This window comes from Panthera uncia, chromosome D2 (genome assembly GCF_023721935.1).
Source record: "Panthera uncia isolate 11264 chromosome D2, Puncia_PCG_1.0, whole genome shotgun sequence".
Taxonomy (NCBI): domain Eukaryota; kingdom Metazoa; phylum Chordata; class Mammalia; order Carnivora; family Felidae; genus Panthera; species Panthera uncia.
The window spans coordinates 55,621,950-55,635,191 of record NC_064818.1 but is presented as its reverse complement, the minus strand read 5'-3'; the positions used below and the strand labels follow the sequence as shown (position 1 = coordinate 55,635,191).

Sequence of the window (13,242 nt, the reverse complement as noted above, 5' to 3'; positions counted from 1 at the left end):
TAGACATAAAAAATTCTGAAAGATGGAAAGAATAAGGTAGCCTAGGAATCAGGGAACAGCACAGTGGTGAACTCCTTGGTTTGGGGTTTTTTTGTGTGTGTGGTGTTTTTTTTTTTCTGCATAGATCCCAGACGTGGTTCTAGAGGAGCTGGCAACCGAGAAGCACCAACAGATACAAACAAAACATGCTCCAACAAAGGCCAGCTCTCCCTATCCAGAGGTCCAGGAAAGGAACAGCCTAGCAAAATAGAAAAATTTTAGACAATAACCACTGTACTCTAGTCAAACCCCACAGAAAAACCATGGTACTGTCCCCACCCCAACCCCTGCCAGCAAAGGTCAAACAAAATGCTGAGACTTTCACCCTGACCAGACTATGAATAAGCATCTCAAAAACCCCACTGGGGTGCCATCAGTGAAGGCCTAATGAGGAGTGCTGGGATTTTCACTTCTGCTAGTTTATAATGAAGACCCTCTCTACCATCCCACTCAGTGTTAGTGGAAACAAAATGGGGAACCTGGACTCCTACCTCCACTTGTCAGGAATGACACATCTCTTCCCCTCCCCTCTGGGATTCTGTCAGAAGATACCTACTGGAGACTCAGGACTTTCACCACTATCCAGCAGTAGTGAGGTTACTCCACCATTTGTGTCAGTGGAGGCCATGTGAGGAGCAGTAATGAGGCACTCCTACCCCTTGAACTTAGGGTAGTATATCAGTAGTATATCAGATGTCTAGTGGGGAGTTGGAACTTCTACACCCAAGCACCAGTAATGAGTTCCCCTATCTCCTGAGTGTCAGTGAGGGTCAGGTAGGGAACCTGGACTTCCAACCATACATGACAGTGATGAGGCAGTGTTCCCTTCTTACCCTGCCAGAGTGGTGTCTGAGGAGGCCAACCAAAACAGAAGAGTTAAATAAGATGCAGAGTCTTATAACACAATTCCCAAAATGTCCAGATATCATGTAAAAAATCACTTGTCAGGGAACCTGGGTGTCTCACCCAGTTGAGCATCTGACTTCAACTCAGATCCTGATCTTGAGGTTTAAAAGTCCTGCATATATGATGTATACAAGTTAGCTCAGAGCCTGGAGCAGGCTTTAAATTCTGTGTCTCCCTCTCTCTCTGTCCCTCCTCTGCTTGTGCTCTCTCTCTCTCTCTCAAAAATAAATAAACATTAAAAAAAATTTTTTTTAATCATTTCTCTACCAAAAACCAGAAAAATATCAACTTGAATGAGAAAAAATAATTAATAGATGCAAACATTGAGATAACAGAAATGTTCAAATTATCTAAGGATTTTAAATCAGCCATCATAGTGGTGCCTGGGTGGCTCAGTCAGTTAAGTGTATGACTTCAGCTCAGGTCATGATCTCAGGGTTTATGGGTTCCAGCCCTGTGTCAGGCTCTGTGCTAACAGCTCAGAGCCTGGAACCTACTTCAGATTCTGTGTCTCCCTCTCTCTCTGTCCCTCCCCCACTCATGCTCTGTCTCTCTCTCTCAAAAAAAACCTTAAAAAAATTTAATAATTAAAAAAATCAGCCATCATAAGACTATTTCAATGAACAATTATAAAGACTCTTGAAGCAAATGAAAAAATAGACTCAGAAAAGAAGTAGGAAGTCTCAACAAAGAAATAAAAGGTATGAAGAATAACCAAATGGATGTGAAAATACAGAAAATGAAATAAAAACTCAGTGGATGTGTTCAACAGCAGAAATAAAGAGATAGATTTTTAAAAACCAGTGAACTTGAAGAAAGAATAATAGAAATTACCCAATCTGAACAATAGAACAGAGACTAGAAAAAAATAAGATAAAATAATGAGCAGAGTCTCAAGGATCTGTAGGACCAAAACAAAAGATCTAACATTTGTGTCAAAACTTGTCTATCTAGCAATCTCTATCCAGCAAAAAGATCCTTCAGGAATAAAAGGGAAATCAAGACATTTTCAGATGAAGGAAAAAATAAGAGAGTCTGTTGACAGAAGACCTACCTAAAAGAATGGCTAAAGTAAATTTTCTAAAAAGAAAAGAATTAATAAAATATGGAAACTTAGGGGCGCCTGGGTGGCTCAGTCAGTTAAGTGGCCGACTTCGGCTCAGGTCATGATCTCGTGGTCCGTGAGTTCGAGCCCCGCGTTGGGCTCTGTGCTGACAGCTCAGAGCCTGGAGCCTGTTTCAGATTCTGTGTCTCCCTCTCTCTGACCCTCCCCCATTCGTGCTGTGTCTCTCTCTGTCTCAAAAATAAATAAATGTTAAAAAAAAATATGGAAACTTAGAGCATCAAGTAGGAAAATTGAAAAACAGAAAGGTAAAAGTTGAATACATGCAATAGACTTTATTTCTTAGGAAGTTTAGGAAACTCTTGAGTTTCCTAAATTATGTTTGATGGTTGAAGCAAAAATTTTAACACTGACTGATGTAGTTGTCAATAATTGTAACACTGGCTGATGTGGTTGTCAGTGTTGGAGAGACATAGGAGTAATACCCTTCTCTTTTTAAATTTTTCATAAAAACATTTGAAGGGACTAGTATCCAATATTCATTATTACTTATTATACTTTAACTTCTTTCTCTTCTATTACACTCAAATACCATTAAATTTTATCTATTTTGTTAAGAAAACAGAATATATAACATGATAACATTGCTCTAAAATTGTTGATATCAGTGTTTTATTATGAATATATATGAATATATATTATGTATATATATACATAATATATATATACACACACATACAAAGCTGTCTGCAGTGATTTTCTCTGAATGTTGATAAAAGTGGTGCATTGGGGTATGGTATGATTATTAAACTTCTTTGTACTTTTTGTTATCATGTTAAAGTTTTAAAATGAGTATGTATTTTTATTACAGAATCATTGTTTTGTTTAAAAATTAGTAAACCATAAGAGACTCTTAACTACAGAGAACAAATTGAGCATTGCTGGAGGAGGGGAAGGTGGATGGGGGGATGGGCTAAATGGGTGATGGGCATTAAGGAGGAGGGCACTTGTTGGGATGAGCACTGGATGTTATATGTAAGTGATGAATCACTAAATCCTACTCCTGAAACCAATTTTACTGTATATATTAACTAACTAGAATTTATTTATGTATTTATTTATTTATTTATTTATTTATTTATTTAATTTTTTTAGAGAGAGAAAGCATAAGCAGGGGAGGGGGAGAGAGAGAGGGAGACACAAAATCTGAGACACAGAATCTGAATCTGAAGAGTCTAAGCTGTCGGCACAGAGCCTGATGTGAGGCTTGAACCCATGAACCTTGAGATCATGACCTGAACTGAAGTCGGATGCTGAACTGACTGAGCCACTCAGGCACCCCTTAACTAACTAGAATTTAAATAAAAACTTGAAATAAAGAAATTCAAAAAATAAATATTATGAATCAAAAGAATACAGCAATTGAAAATAAAGTATTTAAAGGAAAATTACAATTTTATTTTTAAATATTAGTGATACTGAAATTAAATCACACAATAATGCAATACTGAAATTTAAAATATCCTGCCAGAAATGGTTTCCTTGGGGGCTCAAGTAACATTTTCTATGCAACACAGAAACTGATTTTATGTTTACCACAGTCTTGAAATCTAAAAGATGAGTATGTCTCTCCATGTCAACCTCTTAGTCTCTCTTAACACATATATACACATATGCATGTGTGTACACAGACGTATGTTCATGGTAAATAGTGTCTTCAAAGGTTTTATATGGTGAGAGCCAGCCTTTCTTTTTAAATGAATAAGTGGCAATTGTCATGAAAAGAGATATATTGATGTAAGATTTTCTCTAGGTGTAATATTCTACATGGTGAATATACTTCAAGGAGGTATAGCTCTATGACACTGAATTTGCTGGGAATAAAAGTTAAATGCAGGAACTAAAATATATAGGATGTTGGCAGGTGTAGTTACAGAAGCAGTTTCTGTGTGTGTGTGTGTGTGTGTGTGTACATGTGTGGGTGCGTGTGTATGTGCATGTGCACATTTGTGAACATTGGGTATCTGTACATAAGCAGCCTCATGAAAGGTAGAGGTGAACCTCTGGGTTTCTGCATATGTGATGTATGCAGATTAGAATATGTGATTTTCTTCAGAGTGAGAATGCCTAAATAAATCTACCTCAAACTATCATTGTCCCTCAGAGTGAAAACTCAGGTTTTCCACGGAAACCTACTAGAGAATACTGAATGTAGAGTTAAAAGACTGCCACCTACTGATATGTGACCTTTAGTAATTGGCCTGCCTTCCAAAGTGCAGATTCCATGTCCTCCTTGGTCAGCAGTAATTGCCTTGGTCACTGTTTTCATCCTGGACAGATATTCACCTTGCCTAGATGTAGAAGAAGAAAGATGATCTCTCCCCTCATCAACTACTAGTCGCATGGCATAAGAATTCAACCCCCTGTTGACAGTCACCCAGTTGATTCAAACTAAAATTAACTAGGATTCTCTAGGTTATTCTTTTTATTTTCATACCAGGGACCATTTCTTTCCAAAGGATGCCTCTTTATTATGAACTGCTGATCAAAAAGACTGGTGAAATGAAGTTTTGTTGTAACAAATACCTATGCACTAGTAAATAGAACGCTAATTGCCTTAATAAATAAACCCCCAAATTTCAGTGGTCTAAACAGTTTGTTTTTCATTAATGTCATATCCAATCCTGATATACCTGATAGATGGCTTTATATGTGGTCATTCCAGGACCCATGCTTTTTCCATCTCATGACTTCTCCTTGGAGACTTTCCATTCCTCTGGCAGTGGGGAAAGAGGCTATAGGGAAGACATGTTAATTTCTGCTCAGAAGTGATACACATCTCCATCAAGTTCAGCCCAGAAGTGATATATTACTTCTGTTCACTTTGCTTTGGGCTGATTAGTCTTTTAAGCCCCTATCCTTTGACAGTGGCAGAGAAATAATAGGTTCTGGCTGAGCAGCTGCTTCTTAGCAAACAGCTCTGCACTATAGAAGGAGAGCACCAAATTTTGGTGGTCAGTAAGCTTTCTCCACCCCATCCAGGGGCACAAGCTCTGGTGAATGTGGAGCTCACTTCATGTGCCTACCCCTCTGCCAAAGATCACAGCCTGAGTGGTTGCTCTCTAAGTCCTTCAAACGGTTGTTTTATATATTTTGTCTTGGATTTTGAGTTGTCTGTGACAGAATGGTAATTCTTACACCAGTTATTCCATTATGGATTGAATAGGAAGTAGTTCTTGATTTTAACCCCAGGCTTTCTTTTTTTCTTTAATTTTTTAAAATGTTTATTTATTTTTGAGAGAGAGAGAGAGAGAGAGAGAGAGAGCAGGAGAGGGGCAGAGAGGGAGACACAGAATCTGAAGCAGGCTCCAGGCTCTGAGCTGTCAGCACAGACCTCACAAAGCTGTGAGATCATAATTTGAGTTGATGTTGGATGCTTAAACGACTGAGCCACCCAGGCGCCCCTAACCCAACATTTCTTAAACCTGTTTGACCATGGAACCACTTTTCTTCATATAACAGTTATTAAAAGACTTTGAAAAACATTTTTGCAGAGTAAATCTATACCACCTCCATTCCTTTACTTATCTCCCCAGGTGTTTGCTTTTGTTGTTTTGGTTTTCTTTTTATTTTGTTGTAATGTTTTGTTTTCTAGAGAAATTTGAGTTTAGCTCAGTTTTGTTCATTTGGTCGGTATTGTTAAAGTAGGCAAGACTAAAGGCAGTTGGAAAGCAATTGTACTGGATTACAGGACAGATGAAGTAAACACAGTACTCTCTAGCTCCACATGGGCAGAACAGAGAAGGAGTGCTTGCTATCTTTTGCTTAGTACATACAAGATCTCGGGTTTCCTACTTTATCTCTGTGAGCCACAGTTTGTAACCTGCAAAACAAGGAGTGTTCATGACGTTAAATGAGACCCATTATGTAAAATATCTAGTAAATAAGAAGTAACTTAATACATATAAGGCTCCTTCCTTCCTCTTTCTTCTATGTTCTCCTAGTTAGTAAGGCACTAACTTAATTATAGTTAAGTTAGTTGTGCTATTCTGCTACAGATATTGACAATTATATGAAAAGATGCCAGGGAAAGAATGAGGTAACCATATAGGCAGTTCCCAATAAATAAACACTGAGTTTCAAAAGTATTGCATATAGATGGTTAGGTTCTAGTAACTTAGAACTTGACATTCTTACTATTGATGCCCCACAGTTAATTGGCCATGAAGCTAATGACTGAAGCTTTGAGCCCCTCACTTGTCTTGGCTCCCCAGAGTGCAGGAGATGCTGAAAGTTGTAGAATGTTCTAGGTGGAAAGGGGTAGAGCAGTTTGCTATCAGGAAGTAGTACTATGTAAGCATTTCTGATAAATTGCTGAAAAAGCTCTCAGAAAAAAAAGAGTTTGATTCTCTAAGTTTCTGGGGGGTTGTTGTGATGTATTTTGTCACTCTAAATGAATATTTACTTTTGTACCTAATTTTGTACTTCTGATTTCTTTTTCTTAAAGATGGTCCCACAAATTGTTTAAGTTTCAGAACTCAAACACATGGATCTGCTCCTGCCCATACTTTTGGTACCATCATCTGCTACTATTCTGAAAAGTCCCAGAGGTACTCTCCTCAGAGCCCACTCTGATGGCTGGAGCTGCAGATAGCTTTCCTTCTCCTTCCTTGCCTCCCACACAGCTCACCTCAACATCGCTAGTATCAAAGGTCAGCTGTTTGAGCCTCTGCCAAGACATTGTGTCTCTCTACATACACCTGGTCCCCTGGGGAGAATGACCTGGGCTCAAGACTCAGGACCCAAAGTGTGCAAGGAATTAGGAGAAAGAAAAGGTCAAATAAATGGGGCCCTTGGCAGTAATTGTGCCTCAGGGCCACACTTTTGGCTCATTGTGGATTAGCTTATTCAGGCACTCATGCTTTTATTAAATATAGTTTTTGAGTACCCATTATGTGTCTGTGGGATTTTCTGCAACCTTGACCTTTACTTGTACCATTTTTCAATGATAACATTTTTCCAGAGTACAAAACTTTATAATTCCTGAAACTTTTCGTCAGCTTGGTGACTCCTGAATGGATTTATATGAACTAGTTTAAGAAAGCTAAAGAAACGAGGGGTTGTGGGAGGTGAGATGGGCTAAATGGGCAAGGGGCATTAAGGAATCTACTCCTGAAATCATTGTTGCACTATATGCTAACTAATTTGGATGTAAATTAAAAAATAAAATTTAAAAAAATAAAATTAAAATTAAAAAAAGAAAGCAAATTACAAATGGACACATGGAGAGTAATACAAAAACATATAAACTTTACAGAAAATTATTAGAATGCGGATTTATACTCTGCATAATGTTCGCTAAGGGTTTGGTTGTTTCATGAGTGGGACATTTGTATAACAAGTTTTATTTACTTATCTGTGTGTCTTAATAAACTTAATAAACTATTAAAGTTTGAAAAAAATTAATTAATTAAAAAAAAGAAAGCTAAAGAAATATCTATATTCTGTAGGATCTTTTTTTCATTTGTAACAGTTTTCATTTCATCCAGGCTTTACCTGCCCAAAGTTGTTCAGAACACAAGATAAGAAGGTTGACCCAATTGCAAAGAAGATCAAGGATAAGGTAGCCTCAGAAAGAAAACCTAAAGGCAAGTGTGAAGAACAATGTGCTCAGCAGGAGCCCAGGATGAGGGCCTTTGGAGGAGGGGCAAATACAATTTATAAAGCCTTAGAGTGACTCAAGTCAGCCTCTCCAGTGTTTGGCTTCAAGGTGTCAGAATAGGTTTTATAGGTCAACAGCGTTGTTCTAATGATTATCCAGGTTTCTCCCCCTTCAGTGGGGAAGGCCCCAGTTTTATGGAATTACCTGCCCACTCAGCAGGCTGGGTGTTAGAATTCAGAGCAGACTGCCCCTCCTCCCTGAAAGCAGCAGGCAGCAAAATAGGTCCGGAAATTCCTGAGCATTGGGAAGCCAGCACTAATGCAATTACCTGAAATAAAAGAAGGGGTCAGATAATAAGGGGCAAAGGTTTTTCCTTTTAAAGTAAAGAGCCAGGTAAACAAAACCAGCTGCCCCTGGAGCCAACAAATTCTCCTCATTAAATGTTTTAAGAGGCTAATGGGCATAAGTAGCTAATTGCAGTACAATCCTAAAGACTAAATCTAGGGTCCTGGAGAAGGGGGAGAAGGGGGATCAGGGTAAAAACCTGGCAGGCAGAGGTAGAAAGGAGATGAGACCTGCCCCTGGCAGAGGATCCCAGATGGCAAAAATGGAATTAAAATTAAAGTAAGAATAAGATGATGTGACCTGGAGTCACTAATGTTTCTGTCAGTATCCTTGTGGGATGGGCATGGCTGGGACAGTTTTATTTTTTATTTTATTTATTTATTTATTTATTTTTTTTTTTTTTTTTGCAGTTCTAAAATACATTTTATTTTATTATTTTTTTTTGCAACTTTTTAAAAACAATTTGACAGTTTTAAATTTATACACTAGTAGAATAGGATCTGGAATAAGTTTTTTAAATAACTAATTATGGGAAATTTTATGTGCATTTACTATGAAAATCTCTGAAAGGCTATACAGCAAAATGTTAATGGGTTTCTCTAGGTGTTGGGCTTAATGCTGATTTTTCGTTTTCATATTTAATTTTATTTATGTGCATCTTCTAATTTGCCGATAATGAACACTTATTTCTTTTATAATAAATAAAGGGCAAAGTTTTAAATAAGATGAAAGGTAGTAAACTAGACATAAACATTAAGGGGGGCATGAGAGTTGGTGAAGGAATTGGTAAGACATTTTAGTTACTTTGTATATTCTGCCATGTTTCCCACCTCCCCAGATGTGTGCTTGATATGACCTGCCAATCTAGAGGCCAGCAGAGGGAGGAATAATGGTTGCTGGTATTGAGCCAGACAGGCTATTTGTCCACACACAAAGGTTTCAACCTCATTGCATTTGTAATAGTTCCCAGAAATGTTATTTCTACGCAGACTCTCTTGGCTTCAGCTTTTAGTTGAACAACTCAGCCACTTGTGGTTTGATCCTAAGAGATGCTGAAATTTCAAGAGCGCTTGGAGGAAGAATATGATTTACCTAAAAGTGTCCATCTAAGTGTTTGTAGAACCAACTATTCTGCCAGGGTTTATGTGGGAGATGCCAAAGCACCTCTAATTAATGAATTTGCTTTCTCTCAATCCTTACTTTCTTCTCTGATTTATTTGGTCTTCTGACACTTTTGTAACCATTACTAAATTAATTAACTCTTTGGAGAGACTGCTTAATAGCTAAGAATCATCTTTATCTTCCCAATGAGAAAGACAAAGGAAAGCAGAAAGAGTTGCCCTCAGGTCACTTGACAGTCAGGTGGAATCCAGTCCCATTTCCTTTTATCCAGTCTTGGTTAGAAATCACCATCTTCATCATTTTTAATGATTTAGTCTTACCAAATGGTTATGTCAGGCTACGCTACCTCCTTCATATGATATAGCAGGCTCTTACCATAGGCAATCACTATCAGAGACAGAAGCTCTGTTAACAGGCAGGAATTTTTCAAATAACCACAGATTATTGACACTGAATGTTTTCTTAGAAGCATTGCATTTATGAAGGGTAAATGTAGCAAGCTAATTATCCAAGCATACCCAAGAAAAAGGCTTACGGTTTGTCAGACTCACATCAATGGTTAAATTGGCCCCTCTCTTAAAAGTGACACTAAATCATGGAGACCATAGTTCAAAGTACCATGGAAATAGTACAATATATATGTGTATTTAAGGCAGCACATGAATGTTGCTGGAACTCCAGTATTATATGGGGATTCCTTTGACATCCAAATGTAAATTTGACTCAGACTGAAGATATTAAAAAGACAATGTGGTGGTCAAAGTGGGAAAAGAAAGGACTCTTAGCTGAGTCAAATGTAGATAGAGGCAATGCCCAGGGCCATAAGCATTTTAGAGGGTCTCTGACCTCTCTGTTAACTTCTCTTATCTTCTTGGAGAACTCATCTGCAGCCATGACTTCCTCCATTACTCATAGTCAGAAGACCCAGGTCTTTTCCTATCTCAACTTTTATCTCTACCTCCTCCTCCTATCTCCACTGGCCTATTGTGTATTTCCTCTTTGATGTTCTCTGAATCCTTGATATCTCAAACAACATCATCCATCCCCTTGACAAACCTAAAACCTACATGTTTTTGGCATCAGTGTTCTCCAAAATATTCTCTCTCACAAGCTCCTGGTCATCACTGATTCCCTTCCTCTTTCTCTTACACTCTATAGAAGCCTTCTTTTATTAGTTTTTCCTTCACAGCCTCTCACTTTTACTTCTTTCTGTGACCCAGATTCTTGCCTGCAGTACTGAGATAAGATAACCTTGTCACACTGCTTTCCTGCCTGGAGCTCTCCCCTCTCCAGTCTAATTCATAGTCCACAGAAATAGCCTGAGACCAACTGAGAATGATTGAATCCAGCTTGTTAGGTTAAAAGTGGGGCCAAAATGGCTCTAAAAAGCTTAAGCCAAAGTTTTTACTGGAATTGCTTCCCCACATGTCACATGAAGGAGAAATTGGACTATTTCTTGGTCCAAGAAAACAGCCATTGAGTGGACAGTAAGAAGGAGCAAATTTTAAACTTATATTAGAAGAGCCTTTCATGGATTCAAGCTGTAGTACAGTGGAAAAGTAGTAGTAGTATATGAGAGTGGGTTCTCTGTCCTAGATAATCACTTCTCAGGGATACTGTAGCAAGTTTACATGCTTTAAGCCACATGGCCATTAAGGTCTTCTCAAACTCGAAATTTTTGCAATGGAAACACCGCTCTTACCATCCCTTCATTTGCCTCCCACCTACCAGAAATCCAGAGTCTGTTTTTGCTGTTCGTACTTCCCTCATTCCAAATCATGCTCTCCTTCAGACAGATACTCCCCTGCTCACCTCATCTCATGGCTTTCCAGTCTAGGTTGCTGCCTCCAGTAACCTGGAGGGTACATTTGGTTATTGAATACCTTTTATGTGCCAGGATCTATGCCCAGCATTTTTCCTGATTCAATTGGTACAGTATACCCTGAAAACTGTGGGTTTGGGATTCTTTTTAACCAACTTCAAAGAAAGGGAAACCTGATATAGGTGGTAGGTGACAAAGCTGAAACTGAGCCAGAGTTTTCTAGGTTCCAAGTTCTGAGTACTTGAGAAAAGAGACAAAAAGAAGGAGTGGAGGAATGGGAGGCCCCTCAACTAATGACTAGGTTGGGTAAGGAGGGCATTCATGGGAATCCGACACATTGAAAAAGTGCATCTGATATTTTTATTTCATTAAGCATTAAACTATATGTGTTGCCAGCAAAACTTATAAATTATGATGTTTAAAATAGTTACTGAAGATTAACAGAGAGAAAAGAGGGGACAATAATATATTTGATTAAAACATAAAAGAACACTAATTACAGTGCATGTGTATCATGTGCCTAGTAATCATATAATATAGTAACAAGTATTCATGTCCTTCGGTGTGTATTAGATTAATATTGCATGAATTATTTTTAATTTTAATATTACTATGTTTTGGGGCACCTTGGTAGCTTAGTCAGTTAAGCATCTGAATCTTGATTTCTGCTCAGGTCACAATCTCACAGGTCAGGAGATGGAACCCTGTGTAGGGATCTGTGCTGACAGCGCAGAGCATGCTTGGGATTCTCTCCTTCTCTCTGCCCGTCCCCTGCTTATGCTACCTCTCAAAATAAATAAATAAATATTTAAAAAACATTACTATGTTTTAATATACCTAGTTTCCATGTGGCAAGCTATCTAATCACACTTTAAAAAAAAATCAGTAATGCTAATAGTTAAGTACTGATAGGAAGAGGTTGGGGTTATAGGTAATGAACATGGCCATACCCAGCACTGTGTGTTGTACACAATAAATATTTATTGGATCTGAGTCCAGTATCTATACCAAGAATGAAGTGAAAGGTCATATCATTGTTTTGTTTTATTCACTAATGAAAGTAACCACCAAATTTTCAAAATCATGTACTTTGACATAGTAATTTTACTTTTAGGATTCTGTATTCATACATAATTTAACCATCAGTCCCCTGTTGTTTATGACACCATCTTTGCAGCTGAAAATGAAATTAAAAAAGAACTAAGAGTTGTTGAATGCCTACTATATGCCATACATTTTAGGTTTAACTGCTTAATCATTGATTAATACTGAGAAGTAAATATGTTACCTCTTTTTTTTTAATGTTTATTTATTTTGGAGAGTGAGAGAGAGAGACAGAGCATGGGCAGGGGAGGGGCAGAGAGAGAGGGAGAACAGAATCTGAAGCAAGCAGGCTCCAGGCTCTGAGCTGTCAGCACAAAGCCCAATGCAGGGCTCAAACCCACGAACCATGAGATCATGACCTGAGCCCAAGTCAGATGCCTAACCAACTGAGCCACTCAGGTGCCCTGATATGTTACCTCTTTTAAGAATAAGAAAACTGAGGCATGTAGAGGCCAATATCTTGCCCAAGTTCACACAGGTAGTAAATAGCTGATTTGGAATTTGAACTCAGATATTTCTGGGTCCAAAACCCATACTTTTTCCAACATACCAATGGTTTAAATGTTGGATTTCGTGGAAATGTCTGAGGTGGTAAAGGAGGCCAAGGGGAAGGCTGAGTAGGTGGAACTCACATCTCACCCTCACTTCAACTAAAGCACCTGCTTTACAATTAAACAAATTTTTTAAAACATTCTAATACATCATGCATTGGTATGGGAATTTAAAATTAAAAATAATTTTCACACAGTTCTATAATATATACTGATAGGTTGATGTCTTATTAAAAATGAGATGATCTATCATTAGCCATCAGCTGGGGAGACCTAAGTGGGATGGAAAAGGCACCCAGGAGTCATAAGCATTTATTTTAATTCAGTTGATTTAATTTGGAATTTTGTAAAAATGGGGGTGGGGAAAGTTTAAGATAATAAAGGTCACCTAAACCTGGGCCAGTCTTAGCTTAGTCTTCAGAGTAAGGATTCACAAAGAGGGGCCTCACAAAGCTGGATCAATCTGTTTTGGTCAAATGTTCACAACATACTATCAGCACAACTAACACAACCTGATAAAACCCACAGTGAATGCCGAACTTGTTACTACTATTTTAGGAGAGGGCTGGAAGACTAAGTCATCTGTCTGATTTATTTCTTCATTCATTCATCCATTCATTTATTCTGG

General features: G+C 38.1%; 1 protein-coding gene across 2 annotated transcripts in view; it reads left to right on the top strand.

Annotated features, from left to right (window-relative positions):
* Positions 1-13,242, top strand: part of HPSE2 (heparanase 2 (inactive)) — a 404,410-nt gene that overhangs the window by 236,475 nt on the left and 154,693 nt on the right. The gene's annotated exons all lie outside the window — the stretch shown is intronic.